Consider the following 16,846-nt stretch of genomic DNA (forward strand, 5'->3'; position numbering starts at 1 on the left):
TGGAAAAGAGCAGCACTCAGCAATCCTTTCCTGGATAAACACAGAGATGAAGCTGGAAGGCACTCAGCAGAGAACAAACCTCCATCAACACTAAATGCTTCTCCAAAGCAGCAGCTTCCATAAAAGTTTGTTTGTTTATTGTTTATCCTCTGGGTTTGATTTTCTGACTGCATTCACATGCTGTTTTGTTCAGTCAGCGACTTGGATGCCTGACTTTCTCATCAGCACATGAATGTAGCACCATAGTTATGGCCAAAAACAAACAAACAAACAAAATAAAAAAAAGATAGTTGAAATCCCACATCCGGATCAGCAACAAAAGCTAATCAAGTAATCTGTCTGCTACATTTCAGCCAAATCCACTTATCATTAGCAGACTGAAAGTTACAGTTCCATACTCAATATCTTCTTTTAAAACACGTCCTGTCCATGCACAAGTCAATTACTCAGCCATTTGGATCAAAAAGACAAAATCAGACAAGACAAATTGTTCCAAAAAAACTGCCTGCACACAAAGGCCTTTTCCTGGTCATCTGACAGGAGCAGAAGGTAGGTTTGTCCTGTTTAAGGCACTTTTCACAGCTACAGCTATCTAACTGGGTTTTTTGAGTTTTGTAGACAATAGGCAACAAAATATGACATGTTTAACAGAACATAACATATAAACATATCTAAACATTATAAACACAGAATACACATACAATAAAACACATATGGGTGTAGTGGTGGTGTCCATATTCTTCCTGAATCAAATTATTACAGTACAGTATTATATGTGTATTTATTTGTGCCCACAATTTACATGGGCATAAGCCGCCTGCTCCATTGTTAATAGGTCCATATATTCTTTGAGCCAGTTATTCATACTTTAACAGTCCTTTTTGGACTTCAGTTGATTAGGAATGTTCCTTTTACTGCCAGAAATGTAGATGCATTAAGGAGCTTTGTTCGCTGGACAGAAGGAAACGTATACATGTAATAATGATGACAGGAAATCAATTACATCCTTCCAGAGCCTCTTCACCTTATGATGTGCAAATCCATAGCATGTGCACGACTGTGCCAACTTCACCGCAACCATGTCAGCACATACAGTATAGTCTGGTTCATAACGGCTCTCTAACCGTGATTTTAAATGCAGACTGAGCCAGGAAGTTGTTTTCTAAAGGCTGTTGGTATGACACACTTCATCACAAATAACTGAGAACAAAATGTGGAATTGTGTGAATTCTAATTAGGATATTACAGGGGGATCCAGTACAGGTCAGAAATGCATGTACTCAAACAAATGAGACAAAGCACTGCACACAAATCTGTCCTGCAAAGTAAATATGAATATTTCAGTCATTTGTCATTTACAAGTTTCAACCTCATTTCATCAGGTTTGTAATGGAGAACAATCAGAATGTCTATTGCCTTGACTATCATATTGGCAGAATAAACAGGAAACAACATAAAATAAACTGTGAACTAAAGTAACAACCTTTGCATCCAAAATTTGGCATTCAGCTCATCAAGTGTGACACTAGGGTAAGGTAAATTCATTTTGGGCCACTTTGCAACATGGGAGGGAAGGTCCAGACAACTTGCCAATACAGATTAGAGTTGCAAATCATGTTAGTAATACATTTTTGTTGTCACTTTTCTATGAGAGCCATCTGCCGCCTGCATCACATGTGTATCCACAGTAACAACACTCTGGCACAGTAAGCAGGCAGTGGAGTCACCGTATGAGCCGCTGGCTTTAAGAATATATCACCTCTGAATAAATCAAACCACGACTGTTTATTTTGGCCCGGGATCACATTCATCTGTAGTGCTGCCATGTAATGTGGTAACACCTATGTAAAGTCGTGTGAAGCGTTCTGGGAGCCATATGTGGAATCTGCACAGCATCACGGCATGATTTAATAAAAGGTTTGACTTTCGCAAAATTAATTTTCAACAAATGTGATGAATGGCTTCATCGCCAAGTATCATTTCAGATAATAAACCATCGCATCTGTGTACTTGATTAGGCTGCTTTTGAATGCGATCCATGCTTTTGCACGCAACTTTGTCTCCAACAGGTGTTCCAGCAATGCATGCATAAAGACTGTTTTATGTATAATGTTTTTGTTATTGCATTACCACACTATGAGGTCAGATGAGCAGGTTTCCGTGATTGGAAAGTTAAGGTTTACGGCCTGAGACCACAAAGAAAATCTAATATGATTTTTTATTATCAGGGATGTGGTGGAACATAAAACAGAGGGTGAATGTCTTCAAAGACAGAGAAATGAGGTGAACAAACACAAATACTGACAATAATCAAGTATATGTACATTCTTTTCCATTAAAGACCCTCTTTTCATACACTTAACAATAGAAACCTTGCAATAAATATATCTGTCCTACAGTAAATAAGCAAAGAAGTTCATAATCTGTCTAATTTAAAGAAGCGCTGATAACACCGGCACATTCAGGCAGTGACTACGTGACCTCTGTGTACCTCTGCAAAGGCAGTTATACAGCACTTCCAATGTCTGCATAGCTGCAAGAGGCCACATAACGTTAATTTAGTTAACTACTCATGTCCAGACTGTAAGCACCTAAAAACTGTTGCGTTGTGTCGGGAAGTTCCCAGTTGTGCATGTGTGCAACTTGTGGCCTGCATACACATCCAATGTGGTATGTATAGAACCATTTGCATTCCACTGTCTGTATATGCATCTGTTTTAGACTACTGTATATCAGGGATGTAAGTGGCCTTCTGTAATCACTAAAACTTCACATATAAAGATTGCGGTCATTTCACTGCCATTAAACTCAAGATATAATGCTAATGGTATTTATCTTAATTTGACTCACTTGTTTAGCTGCCTTGGACTTTACACCAACTTAATTGCCGGGGCATCAGTCACAAACACAGCAAAGCTAAGCAGAGAGAGGTAAGGGTCAAACGTCTCTGAAGTCAAGTCAACCACATGAAAACTGCATCAGCAAAGACAGTGAACCCTTACTTAACAGACACAAAACAGGATATTCAATGAATCACTATTGTATCAAGTCCTCTGTCAACAAACTAATCACATCAAATGAACATTATGATATTATATGTTTACTGCTGGGTTATTATATATATATATATATATATATATATATATATATATATATATATATGATATTCTGGGTTATGATATGAGACGTTCTTTTACTGTTTTGAGGGAGGCAGCCTGGTTGAATGCTTTGGCATACAAAGCACAGGACTTTAACACCAGTGACGGGGGGGATCAAGTCCTGCATATTTTTAGGTTTGGGCTACTGAAACACTTTGTTGAGTTTTGGGAAAGATTGTGGTTTTGGTTTAATAGCTTCGTTTTTGATTTTTTTCACTATTTAACCAAGGCGACAATCTTTACCTAACCTTAGCCAAGTGATTTGAGTTGCCTAAACATAACCAAAAATGAGAATCATGCTTTTACTGCCAGAAGAGCGAATATTGTAGGAATACAAATGAGTTCACAGTGAAAATGACTAAATACGTTTAGTATGATTATTTTGCATTAGCACTATACAGCTGGCAGATATAAACACTTCCTTTTTATATTGATAAAAAACATGATTCTGGCAGCATTTTCTTTCCTACAAAAGGCATTTGCTGTTGCAAATTAGTTGTATATGAAAGTCAATTTAAGGAGACAGGGTTGTCAGCCTAGAAAGCTGAGTAAAACTAACTGTGGGTAAACTGGGATTACAAAGGGATAAATAGTGTACCAATCAGTCAACTGCTTGTCCCTGAACTTTGCTGTGCTGCATCCACACCAGGCTTAGGCTGAGGCCAGCTGCTGCTGGTAAGTGATAAATGTGCAGGTACCGCCAGTGGAAACAGCAGGAGGCAGGGAGGTAGTAATTACCTGGACGTAACAACAATATACACTGGCGCTGGTTCACACTCTGTAAAATAGCCTAATATTTACTCCATTATTTCTATTGGAAATTATGACCCTCGTCTCTCTGTCTGAAACCGTTGACCTCCCAAGAGAGGCCTTGTTATTCCCGCAGCGGCTACATCTCTACCTTTGATTCCAAATATCACCCCTGTGTGACCCTGACCTTTGACCTCGGGTAGTAAATTCTGTGCTTGCTCAGGTACCTCGGCGCCACGCTTCCGTGGGACCTGAGCAGTGCTTTTAATTGCTTATCCTCATCTCTGTACAGACGTTCGTGGTATTGAAATTGGTGCGTCGTATAAATTAGCGTGCCTGATGTCGGGCTTGGAGGAGGACCAGTGCCAAGAAATATATGTGAGTCTCTGCGGCCTCCTATGTCTTGGACAAGAATACAGTCATGAAGAATAGAAGCAGTTGGGTTTAGGGCTCTGTGATCTAGGGCAGTCTGAATATGAATATTTTTATATATATTTCTTTACAGTCAAAGAAGCACAAACAGCTCTGTGACATGTTTTTATATGGATCACTATCTTTTGCTTTCACTGTGATTAAATTAAAGGGCAAATTATAATGCCATTAATGAAGGGCAACAACTCAAACTTCATTAAAGACATCAGTACAGGCAGTAGCTCCATGAAATCTGCCAGGTTTTAATATAGTTTCAAAATGATCATTAAAAAAAATAAATACTGTGCACATGCCAAGCAACAGTGAGCCGACACTGCTTGTTAGTTAGCAGTTCATTTCAGTCTGCAAACAAATAAATGCAGAGTCAGGATCTGAACCTCCTCTGTCCACGTTTGTCCAACGCTCTGAACTGCATGTCCTTGATACTCTTGGTCCAAGCCTCAGACCGCATGCTCTTATCCTGGGAGTCCTGTTTTCGGTGAGTTATCCAATCACGGCAGCAGCTCTGGGGTCCTTCGGTCGACACTCCAGAGCTAAGGCCCCGCCAGGGACCTCATTCGCCATTCATCCGCTCCTGTTCTGCGTCTCTGTCGCCGAACCCCTGGAGCGGAAGTGGAAAACAAGAGCAGTGAAATGGCGACAACTCTGTTTTTAATGTTAGTTTTTATAAAGAAACCCCCCCCCCCCCCCTTATTTTCTCAGAGACAGGGAGGCTTAGACACTTCACATTTTCAGCACTGGATAAGTACATTTTCAGGTTTCCACAGTTGTTCCTGCTGCAGCCTGAGGCTGTCTTTTTCCACATTCAGCAGAGGTTCAGTTCCATTTTGGAAGGGCCAATGCTGCGCCTTTTTCAGGCATATTATTCTAAACGCTGCCAATGTGCCACAGGCTAAGAGGGCAGCACGATGATTTATGCCCAGCTTAAGTGATTTAAAAGTTCTTTAAAATATTTTACTGCGCTGCTTCTCCTATAGGAAATAAATACATGTATGGGAGGAGACGGGTATAGGCTGAGGGCGCAGCTTGCTGTTCCTACACCGGGATACGCACCATTTATTTGTACTTTAGGTGTGCAATTATGAGAAATAGACGAAATGGATGAGGTGGTATCAAACTGAATGATTTAGGATAAGCTAATTCCGAAATTGCAGATATGGGAATTGCTCTTTCCGGGGTTTTCAAGGTAGTTTCAAAGACTGAGACGTTTTCTTGGCTCCTGGTTGAAAAAATGAAAAGTGGCAGGCGGGGGGTGACAGGAGGTCTGGATCTGCTAAGCTGACATTGATGAAGTCTTTCAAGAAGTCATAACCACGCGTGGAAAGTCCTGCCCACTCTAGCATGCTACCACACACGCACCCAGGCAAACACACTCGTTGGAGCTCATGCTGTGTTAGTTTTGAGGTTATTTTTAGTTGGTGGCTGCAATTCACATTTCCACACATCTGCGTCTGTGCCCATGTTGTTCTTTATGATGCTGTGAAATGATACATCACTCCCGGGAGGCAATGACGTGTAGAGCTGTCGCCAGCGACTTAACACTCGAAGTACCCAGCGATAAAGCCTTAAAACGTAAAAAGCTATTTGTGATTATTTGAAAACTTTATCATGATGCTACTGCTGCACTGTGTGGCTTCAGTGCTACAGTTCCTCAGTAGATACAACATGCAGAAAGCTTTCAATCACTGCAGACCTTGAACCCATTATGATGGGGAAGCAAAAATAAATCCAAGCACAATGTGAAACACCATAATTCAACCGTTAATATACAACTGCATTACGGTCAAGGGCATAAAAATGCCAAATCCTGACACATGCTTGCACAAAAAACAAAATGTGGTGTTTACAGGGACTAGCAGCATTTGCTATTTTCGGCACCATATGGACAGTGCAAGGCCTTGGTAATCTGCATTGCTGTGGTCACCCACCATAGTGGAAATGAATTCGAATCAAATATGTCAACTTCTCTAAAAGCACAATCTTCCCCAGGCTGGTTATATGTTGATGCTGTGGGAATGTAAAAACCTGGGGATAAAGGATGGGAAATTCAAGTCGATGTATAATTTTCACTTTTTAACTCAAGAGAATGAATGAGCTTTCTATGTTTTAATCACAAACAACACTACAGTGGAGCTTCCATTACTGTATGAGCCTTTGCCAGGGCAGCACCAGGCCGACACTAGATGGCAGCAGCACACACTGCTATGTCTTCCTTCAGCTGCATGAAAACTGAGCTCTAACACTAAATAGGTGTTTGCAGAAAGAAAGTAAAGCCATAAAAATTGCACCTCATTTCTATTTGAGAGCAAAGAAGGAAAAATACTACAGCTTGGCCACTAGAGTGTGAGAAAACAGTCTGACATTGTCACCTGTTGGGCCAGACCTGCCTGTCATCGCCGGGACTGTTTTTGCTGAACGCATTTGAGTTACATCCTGGACAAAAACAAAGGAGTGAGCTCTAGGAATCCAGTCAAAGGAAGGAAAGAGAGGAGGAGGAGGAGGAAAAAGTTGCAGGAACAGGGCTTTGCTTCCATCTTTTACACTCCGGAGTGATGTTTGGAGTGGAAACACCCAGAAGAGATAAGGTGGGACGTCACGTCTGGCTTTCATCATGGCACTGCCTCCTGCGTGTTGCTGCCTCGGCGGTGCAAGAGCCGAGAGTGACTCCTATTCTGCTGTTCCCTCCCTGTTCAAACAACACTGCAGGAATCTGAGGTCACTCTCCTAAAACATAGCGCAAAAATATAACTTGCTGCACACTTGAAAGAAGCCATAATAAATCTACACGCGGTCTGGTCTAACTAATGCATGCAAGTAGGGAGAATAAACTGAGGGCTGCTATTAAAATGAGCTTGCTGACCACAACACTGAAAGTAAAAGAAAACACATTCTATTGTAAAGTGAGAGTATTTGCACTTCTCAAGTTTTCTCAAAAGATGGAGAGTCACATATGTTTGTTTACCACGAGGGGAGGGCTGAGATTTATATCCGCATCTTCAAGCTGATTCCCCAGAGGAACAATTCATCCTGACTACTTTTTATGGCTTTCAATAAAACATGCTTTAAAAGACGTTCCTTCCCTTTGTCTGCAGCTCTGATTTGATCACCAGAGCTCCTCAGACCGAGGGCCTTGGCCTGATTTTGCTTTCAAATAGGATCACATCCTTCTTGATGTTCCTCCCTCCACTTCCCCTGCGATTGAATTTGTTTTCTTAGATAACCACTTAATTCAAATTCCCATAATTTTTTGCGAGGCCATATAAATAACATGCCCGATTTATCCCACAAATAAGATATCTGTCAGTTTGCCAATGAAGTCCTAGCGGTGGCTGAGACTCATCATGCTGTGAAGTAAAGATCTTTTACTGCTGTGTCATAGTTGTGGCATCAAACACGCACTAATTTATGGTTGCACATCCTAAAGCGGCCCTCCCTCGTGTTTTGTTTTTAAACTGAGGTAAAGTGAGTGAGAAGCAGGCGCTTTGCTTCTCACGAGGTCTGGCCATATTTCAGGCTATAGTTGACCTTTGAACTCTGAGAGCGGGTCAGACCCTGTAGATTAAGCTGAATATTTGAGGCGAGTGCCACATGGGCTGTGAGAATGGACTGTTGAAGGGTTTGTCCATTAATCACAGCTTCAGCTTTGACAGAGTTGACCTCTGGAGTCAAATTTCCAGCACACTGAATCAAAGTTGGTAAATGTCACCTAAAGACAAATGGTCCAAATGACTACAGAGACTAAATAAGGACATAAATGTGTCTTGTTTGTTCAAATGAAACATTGATGACTCAGTGGTAGCTATCTGAAATAATGTTTGTCATGTAATATTCCAAGTTTGAATACATTTACATTAATTAATTACATTATGTGTGGCAGACAACTAGTCCAGAAGGTCACTTGTTTTGTCCTTGCTACAAACCCTGTCAACGTGGTTTTTATATTAAACCTCTATTTGCTCCATTGGTAAAATCCCAACTTAACTTATCAAATGTAGGTTTCAGGGCTGCAACAAACAATTATTTTCATTATAGATTAGTCTGTCAATTAGTTTTTTGATTGACTGATTAATTGTTTAGTCTGTAAAATGTCAGAAAATAGTTAAAAATACCCATCACTTCACGTCACAGTCCAAGGTGACATCGTCAAAGGTCTTGTTTCGTCCAACCAACAGTCCCAAACTCAAAGACATTTGGTTTACAATGACATAAAACAGAGAAAAGCAGCAAATCCTCACATTGGTGAAGCTGGAACCAGAGCGTGTTTGGTATTATTCTTGATAAAAGACAAAAAAATGAATGAATTGTAAATTAATTGACAAGAAGAGTGGCGAATAATTTTCGATCAGTCAACTAATCCTTTCAGCATTAGTAGGTTTGTGAACGTTTTCAGAAATACCCTGCATCTTCTTCACACAGTCTCACACACTCGGGAGCTGCCCAGCACAATTAAAACCTCACAGATTTGTCTCGCAAACAACTGCTTCTAAAATTGTAACCTTGTTTCTACAGATCTGAAATATCTGTGTGCTGTTTTTGCTGGGAACAGATCTTTTTACCACTAATATGTCGGCTACATTATCTGATAGCTAACCACTGCTGTCTTCATGTGAATACATGTAATTAGCTCCCTAGCTAACCTACAGTATCAACACTAGAAGTAAATCTGAAAGAAAATTTAAGTTATCACTTTACTGTGTGATTGTAATCCATACATATTTAGCGATAAAGCTTTTAAACACAACTCTGACCTCTCTGGTGACTTAAAGCACTCAAAATCTTATAGAGGGTACAGGGGTATGTTTACAATACAGTACAATGCAGTGCTTTCTAGTAAGGCCAACATCGGTCTGCTCACCGATGATTTAAAGCACTTTTCAGACCTCTAAACTACATCTGGCTGAACTGCCTCCTCCAAATGAATGTCAGCCACACCTGCTAGAGCTATTTCATATCAATTACTGGACTGATACGTTACATGAAAACTACGGTTCAGGTGTGCATGTTCACTACAGACACATGTAAAACACAAACACACACACATATGCGCACATGTACAGACACACACACAAACACCTGTCCAGCCATCACTATTCTAACACTTCCAGCTGCACAGCTGCATAGAGTCTCAGTGTCGGCTTCAAGGCTCACTTTAGTATCGACCGTTGTCAAAAATATCGAGTGAATAATGCAGTGTGGACGGGGTGGAGCGGTGAGGTCAGCTTTTCAAAGCCAACACTTGACAGGATTTTATCCTCTGCCATGTAAATTTGACACCTGTTTAATCTGACATTCACGACTCACAGATCCCGCATAATCTCTCTGCAGTGAAGGCAGCATCATATCCTAACAGCTACCAGACTGAGTCAGTCTCTCCTCTATTTAGTATTTGTGAGAGGCTTGTAAACCCTACAAGCCTTGTAGTGTTTCTACGTTGTGCTTCGTAAGGAATGACACTGCACTATATAATGTTTTGAAACCAAGTGACACTACACCCAAAATCTGTCTTATGAGTATAAAACAGTCACCCCCTGTAAAGTCAAAGGGTGGTTGAGACAATATTGAAGGCTACTTCCTCATGTAGAACTGTGTCTGTGGTTGGCTTAAATTCGTGTCTACACGATACAAGTTAGAAGTTCAGGGTTTCCTGCAGCATATTAATGGAGATATGAAGCTACTCAAATGAAGAGCGCCTTCAGCTTAAAGACGAAATTATCGCACTGGAAATATAGCATTAGGAAAAAAGCAGAGTCGCTACATGAAACAACAAAGGTCACATATTTCACGAGTGAGGCAATTGTTTAAACTGTCATCTGCTAACTAAATTGATCACAAGAAGGGATGCGTCAGGATATGTCTGATTCAGCTCAGCAGGGGACAATGTTGGATTGAACACATTGTATGTTCGGTTTATGGTATTTAATCAGAGGTTGAGAGAGAAAAAGTTGGGAAAAGAGACCAACGGCTCAATCAGTTACAGTCAGTGGGAATATGTGAGGGAAAACTCAGCACTGCATTGCGGGTGAAACACCAGGCTGAGGGTTTTTTTGATGATCACCATGAAGTTAGTTTGATAATACCCATCGATGTATGACGCAAAACTGGATACTGTGTTTCAAGATGGCGCCCTATTCATTCCTATGGAAAGTTGCTCACGTGGCGGATATGCCGAAAAAGTTATTCAGGCTTCCGCAGACTTCCGTGCTTTTGGGCCCATAGAGCATGCTCAGTAGAGTGAATGTGTTAGAGACTTCTTCTAGCTGAGCCAGTTGACTCCCCGCACATATGAACAACATTAAATAATTTCATAATACGGCCTTTCCAGATGGATACAATTCTAATAATACAAAGAGTCATTTTGGGGTGTCTATCATGTATTAATTGTTTAACAGCTTTTCTAATGATTGTATATGGGAAAGTCTTTTTGGGTCATTTTGCGTCAAGTGATTCTGCAATATCAAGTGTGGCCATTATACAAAATCACTTCAAAACCAAGAGCTGCTGCTTGGGGCTTGGACTTAACAAACAGAGCTTGCACTGAGATGACATTAGTTTAAAGTTTGATATGGACCAGATGGATTAATATTCTTTCCATCCATCCATCCATCCATCCATCCTCAGATGGACCTCAGGTCTACGTTCAAATATGGGTTAATCAATAAGTAGTAGTATTTTACATGTTATAAAACTGTACTTTCCTGCAGAACAGACCATACTGTCTGCTTCTTCCTGCGATCTGCAGCTCTATATTTTTCTTTTTTCTCCTTACTTTACGTTCATAGAAGACTTGCACAAAGTAATACTGCCTTTTTGTCAGCATCGCCGGGGAATTGTCACTGGACAAAACCTACCGGGGGGTCCGTGCTTACGTTCAGTGTGAGCAGCCACATCATGGCCAGTCAGTTGATCCCTACAGTGTGAGCATAAAGGTTGCAGGTTCTGTCTGTGCAGAAAGGCTGATTAAAAGTAGCAGTGTGAGTTAACACAACATACAAGATTAATAAATACGCAGAGTGTCTGCCACTACTGCAGTATAATCCACTTCTTCACTGTCAGCATGCTCACTATGTGGTAAACAGCCACAGTTTCACAAAAATATGACTACATATGCTACCTACAGTGGAGCTTGTAAATGACTGAAACATACTGCACATTAGGACCAAAGTTAGAACAAGGTTTGTTTTCTGCAGATTGTTGGTTTTGATAGTGTACAATACTAATAACCCATAAGCCCTAATAACCAATGTTAATAATGGAGCAGATACAAAATCCTGTAGACTCACAGCTAACACACAGACAGAGGTCAATCTTTAATTTGCCTATTGTACAGTTCGTATTCTCCTTGCCCAATGTGCATTTCAACTGCAATATTTGCCTGCCAGAAATGGAAAAACCAGTTGAAGTTTCATTGATAATGAAAGTATCATCAGGGATTTGTGGCTGTTTCAGCGCATCCTGGTTGATTTGTTGGCTCACTTACAGCAGCTCCAGAATTAATTTATTCCCTTTATCTCCATGAATGCCAAGAGTCGTGGGGTTCCACAAGGCGGCCCGAATACTCCAGCATTTATTTATGTTTTTTGGAATACTCTGCAGCCATGAGACAATCCATCATGCAAGTTTTATCTGCAGACAGAATAGTTTGAGGTAAAACAGGTTTTTTTTTTTTTTAAAAGAGTCTCATCCCTCCTGTTGGCTTTGTACATGACGCCTAAGCAGGCCCAAGTTTGGAAAGTAGACAAAATCTTGATAATGTGGTTTGGAGCAGTTGACACCGAGTCTATGCATGCAAAAACAATCAGAGTCATTAGTGGGAGATAGTCAAAGCTGTTGAGCTGCCCCCCCCAAACAGACCTTGAGAACCTCTTCACTGAGTTTTTTCTAAGCCTCTTGTGCTGAGCTTAAGCTTGCAGTATCTGGGTGGAGGTATCAACATACAGCAGAGACAACAAACCAGAAAGTGCAGATAATCACAGGAAATTTTGTGAGTGTCAATTTAGTGCATTTTACTGTAACTGACTAACCAGATTGAATGGCGAATTTGTTACCACTCCATTATTTTGTCTGACATTGCTGTCTTGATAACTGGAAAAGATTTGGATAAGTAGAACACTACTAGCCAGCGTACGGCTAGCACAAGTTAGCGTACAGTTAATGTAAGTTTGGTAAGATTACGTGCATGCTGCCTGTCGCCGTTGCTTAAAGAGTTTCCCCTCGGGAATCAATAAAGTATTTCTGATTCGGATTTTCTTACTAGCTAGCTAAATTAGCTAATTTACTAGCTACCTTATTATCTATCATAACTCCTCATTCATGTAACATCGTAGGAGACATGAACGTTCATCTCATGTCCATGTTCACAGCTACAGTGTCTGCTACTTGACAAAGAGAATAGCACAAACTGAAGCCAAAATGTCTAAGCCACCATTATTGGTTGCTCAGTGAAAAATCCAATATTAACATGATTCAGTTAATTAGAAAGGAGCTGTATATCCCACAGTGTGTTTTTATCTATTTTCACTTGTTTGCACAGTGCTACAAATACTGTATGCAATAAGAATATCTAATTTGAATATCTAATTAATATTTTGTGATTACAGCTAGCAAATGGATATCTATCTTAGGAGTAATGTGTCAACACAATGGGATATTTTTCCATTCCATTCCTTTTTTTAATATATACTATATTTGTGATTTCTCACAAGGAACACGCATTTAACCATAGATCCAGTGTCATAACTTGAGGAAAAATAGGCAGGTTGGGACAGCAGGAATGTGATGGTACAACATCTTAGCTGATGTTGCTAGCTAGCAAATTCTTTTTTAAAGCCTGTGTCTGCTAACTCTGCTGATACAGGTGACACTACTGCTACTACTCTTAGAAAAGAATAATTCATTTGCATTGATTCTATGATTAAACATTTTTATATTTGATAAGCAGTGACTAGTGCTAATAGTGAGTGCTGCAGTCTGCCTCACTGCTCACTGACTAGGCCATGTCAATGTAATTACCGCTCACAGAGGCTCCGATTAGCTGGGTTTTTCTGTCCAATTGGGGAAACAACACTACAAGAGCAACACCAGACTATTGAATATCTCCACTAACTCAAATTTGAGACGAGTGAGGCAATTCAGGGAATTAACGTTGCAATCAAAAAACCTTCCTGAATATTGCGATGTGTTCACCTTATTCAGAAGTACATTTGAGTCACTAATTGTGTTTTTCATTATTAGCTAATGTTTGATATGGACTACTTGCATGTAACAAATGCTCTCATTAAAGTAATTTCCCACAGATTCAACATGAGATTAAGATGATATTTAAGGATAAGAAGATCAAAAGGTAAAGGGTAAAGATGCAGTGATGTATTGATACAGTAGATGCAAGAAAGTATTTCTCTTTGCATGCAGTGATCAGCTTTGATACAAGTGTTAAGTGTAAGAACAGTCATTTTATGCAAACTACAAGAAATACATACAAACATATTCAGTATATGGACTTCAGGAGCCCAAAATATCACAAAAATTAATGACAGCATTAACCAAGGACCAGATGTACTACTGAAGATTATCGTTATTTAAAAAATAAGGTAATTAGCTTTTCCCTCCGGGTTATCTGATCTAATTTTGTATTAACTGTTTATTATATCATCAAAAGCAGCTGCTAGGCCAGCGCAAGTCTTTTAATAACTATTTCATTCCTGCTTTGCTCTTTCTTCTATGCTCCCAGAGTAATCCAGCAGGAGCACTGATTAGAAACGGATGCTTCCTGACTGTTTTTTCTCCTTTCTCCAAGTTGAGGTCAGCAGAAAACGAAAAGACGTAACACGAAAGATTTCAGACTTGATTAGCTTTCACTGACAGGCTGGATCTGTTGCCTGCGTTGGCTAATTGATCATACCGCTGTTTTGTTGTTAATGCCAAGAGAGTTGTGTTTGTTGCCACGCAAATCACTGCAACTTGCACAATGCCACGTGTGCTCGCTTTGACTCGGGCTTCACATTGGGCCATGGGAAAATATGGTTCCCCAGAGCTGGCTGAGCTCTGCAGCTCTATGTGTCATGGTGGTTTTAGGAGAAGGAATGTGTGATGTGTATTACATGCAAATATTCTTCTGCATTGACAGACAGTTTTTCAGCCTCAAAAAGCTTCTCTCTAATCATCCAGCTCAGATTAAATGTTTCTTTATAGCCACTGTAACATGTTATATAAAGTTGTTATATTTATTACTGTTATTATACAGTAGCTGCACCCTTGTACCCTAAGTGGAATTTGAAAAAGCACACATGGTATTTATTGGCAACACAAAATAACTTTTAAAAGATTTCTATGTGAATGAGAGTATACATGTGAGGAAAGCTGTGTCTGAAGGACATTTTTTCTTTAGTTTTTTTAGTTAAGTTTATTTCATTACTAGAAGGAGGACATTACAGACACACAACTATAATAATGTCAAGGATGAAGTCCATGACTTATTTTCCTATCTTTAACGCATGAGTCCAGGTGGCAAAACAACATCATACTACCAACAAAATAAATGAAAATAATAAATTAATTATAGAAAATGTTTACACATTATAAAAATAATTATAAGCCATAATTTGATCTTCTTTTTAAAGTCTGTAGGGCATGAGTTCAACCAATCTCTAAGGTGGTCTTTAACATACTAACTCAGGAGCTCTGTTATTAATATTACGTACCACACTGATCTAGAGTTGTACGGCTTGAATTACTGTTAGCCAAAATGTGCTCTTAGATTCAAACCCAACACAACCCTAACTAACTAGTTCTGAGAGATTTTTAATTTGTGTTAGCAGTCCTCCTGATTTGTCAGAAGCACAATACCAACAAGCTCCTGGACAGTTGGTGTTGCTAATGGTATCTGAATGCCATTCAGTCATTTAACAGAAGGAATTTTCAGTTTTCCTACTATGACATAAAATTAAATAAATTTAATTAATCCTCCATGTAGCTGTTTGCTAATGATGACATGATCATGTCCTGTTTACATGCTGAGGTCTGTAGTCATAGCGGACATGTTAAAATGTCCTTAGTGGGCTTACTGTAGCAAAGAGAATGAAAACACAACAGCATGTCAGCTGTGTGCCACTGTCAGTGCAGCCTGCCCACTTCCCCCTTTTGAGTTGGTAAGCAGCTTTGATGCAGAGAATAGCGTGACGAATCAACGGCAAGACATGGTAACACTTGCAGATAGAACAACTTGAAAATGATTAACTTCAGTGACACTGCCGGCATCAGTTTCGAAAGCTAACGTTAGCTACCACCAACGGGCTTGCTTTGGTCAGACGGTCTTCTTGCTATCAAAATTAAGCAGCTCTCTGCTCTTCAATGTACGCTACACACTTTCACATGCCTCCTTAAATCTGATGTGCTAGACATTTTTAAGCAATTAACTGTTTATATACTCTCTGCTGTTAACACATGAAGCTCCATCTGAAGGAGAGGGCTTGTTTTCCCTGTATGCCTACCAAGTGTAAGCTGGACAGTCACCAGTCTAGATCACACACACTTGTCATGTCACCACATGTTGAACAACAATTAAGAGAATGTCATCATTCACAAAATAAATACACAAAAAAAGGGTCACATTAAACACTGACGCGCCTAGTTATGTGTTTAGTTCCACTAAAATGACGGAGGAGTAACAATTAGGGTACTGATATGTAAGCTGCATTGTCAATAAGTAGGCTTACATTGAGTGAGTGCTTAAGTGAGTGAGATTATTGATAAGGAAAATAATGAAGGATTGAATTGAGTGTAAAGATGAATAAGTGAGATTGAGTTTTTTGTGGTCAGCTTTTAACTCTGCAGTCAACTCCACTGTGTATTGGACCAACAAGTAATCTGAGCAGCATAGCCTGCAGATGACCTACACACACACATACACACAACAAGGCCTATCAAAAGTCGGGGTACAGGGCCTCATCCTGTTACAACTCCTGCCAACAACAGAGCCGATTCATGCTGGCACCATCAAAGAGAACTACGGCAGCAGGTGAGAGTATTAACATTCTTTGGTTAGAACATGAGGATGTGTTTATTCTCCTCTGCATGTCTAATGACAGCATCTGGAAACCAAAAAAAAAAAAAAATCACTGGAGTGAATTCTGTTCTTTTTATTACTGTTCTGCCAGTTTTCACATGATTGGGATGGTAACATTTGGCAATGCTTGATTTAAAGATCGTAGATACACACTTGTTTGTTTCATTATGACACAACCGGTCACAGACATTTGTGGGTTTTATCAGGCGTGCAACACGTTATGAGCACATGCCCTTTTGCACTTTACCTGATTGAGCTATGACTACTACACAAGCAATGGGGGTTTCACTCAAAGAAACCATTACCTGCAAAACAGTTGCGTTAAAATTGCATTAGAAAATAATGTTCATGGTAACAGGACTAAAAGTCTATGGCAACGTTAGCAGCCAACAGAAAACAGAACTGTTGGACGGATGAAGAATGAAGAGACCACTTTGCTGTTCTT

At 39.9% G+C, this 16,846-nt stretch overlaps 1 long non-coding RNA gene across 1 annotated transcript in view; it reads right to left on the reverse strand.

Moving 5' to 3' along the window:
- Positions 1-4,434: 4,434 nt before the first annotated feature.
- LOC122880641 overlaps positions 4,435-16,846 on the reverse strand; it is an 82,330-nt gene continuing 69,918 nt past the window's right edge. Inside the window, exon 2 of the long non-coding RNA XR_006378990.1 lies at positions 4,435-4,941. This is a non-coding gene — a long non-coding RNA (uncharacterized LOC122880641). The remainder of the gene's footprint in view (positions 4,942-16,846) is intronic.

This window comes from Siniperca chuatsi, linkage group LG8, assembly GCF_020085105.1.
Source record: "Siniperca chuatsi isolate FFG_IHB_CAS linkage group LG8, ASM2008510v1, whole genome shotgun sequence".
NCBI classification, from domain to species: Eukaryota; Metazoa; Chordata; class Actinopteri; order Centrarchiformes; family Sinipercidae; genus Siniperca; species Siniperca chuatsi.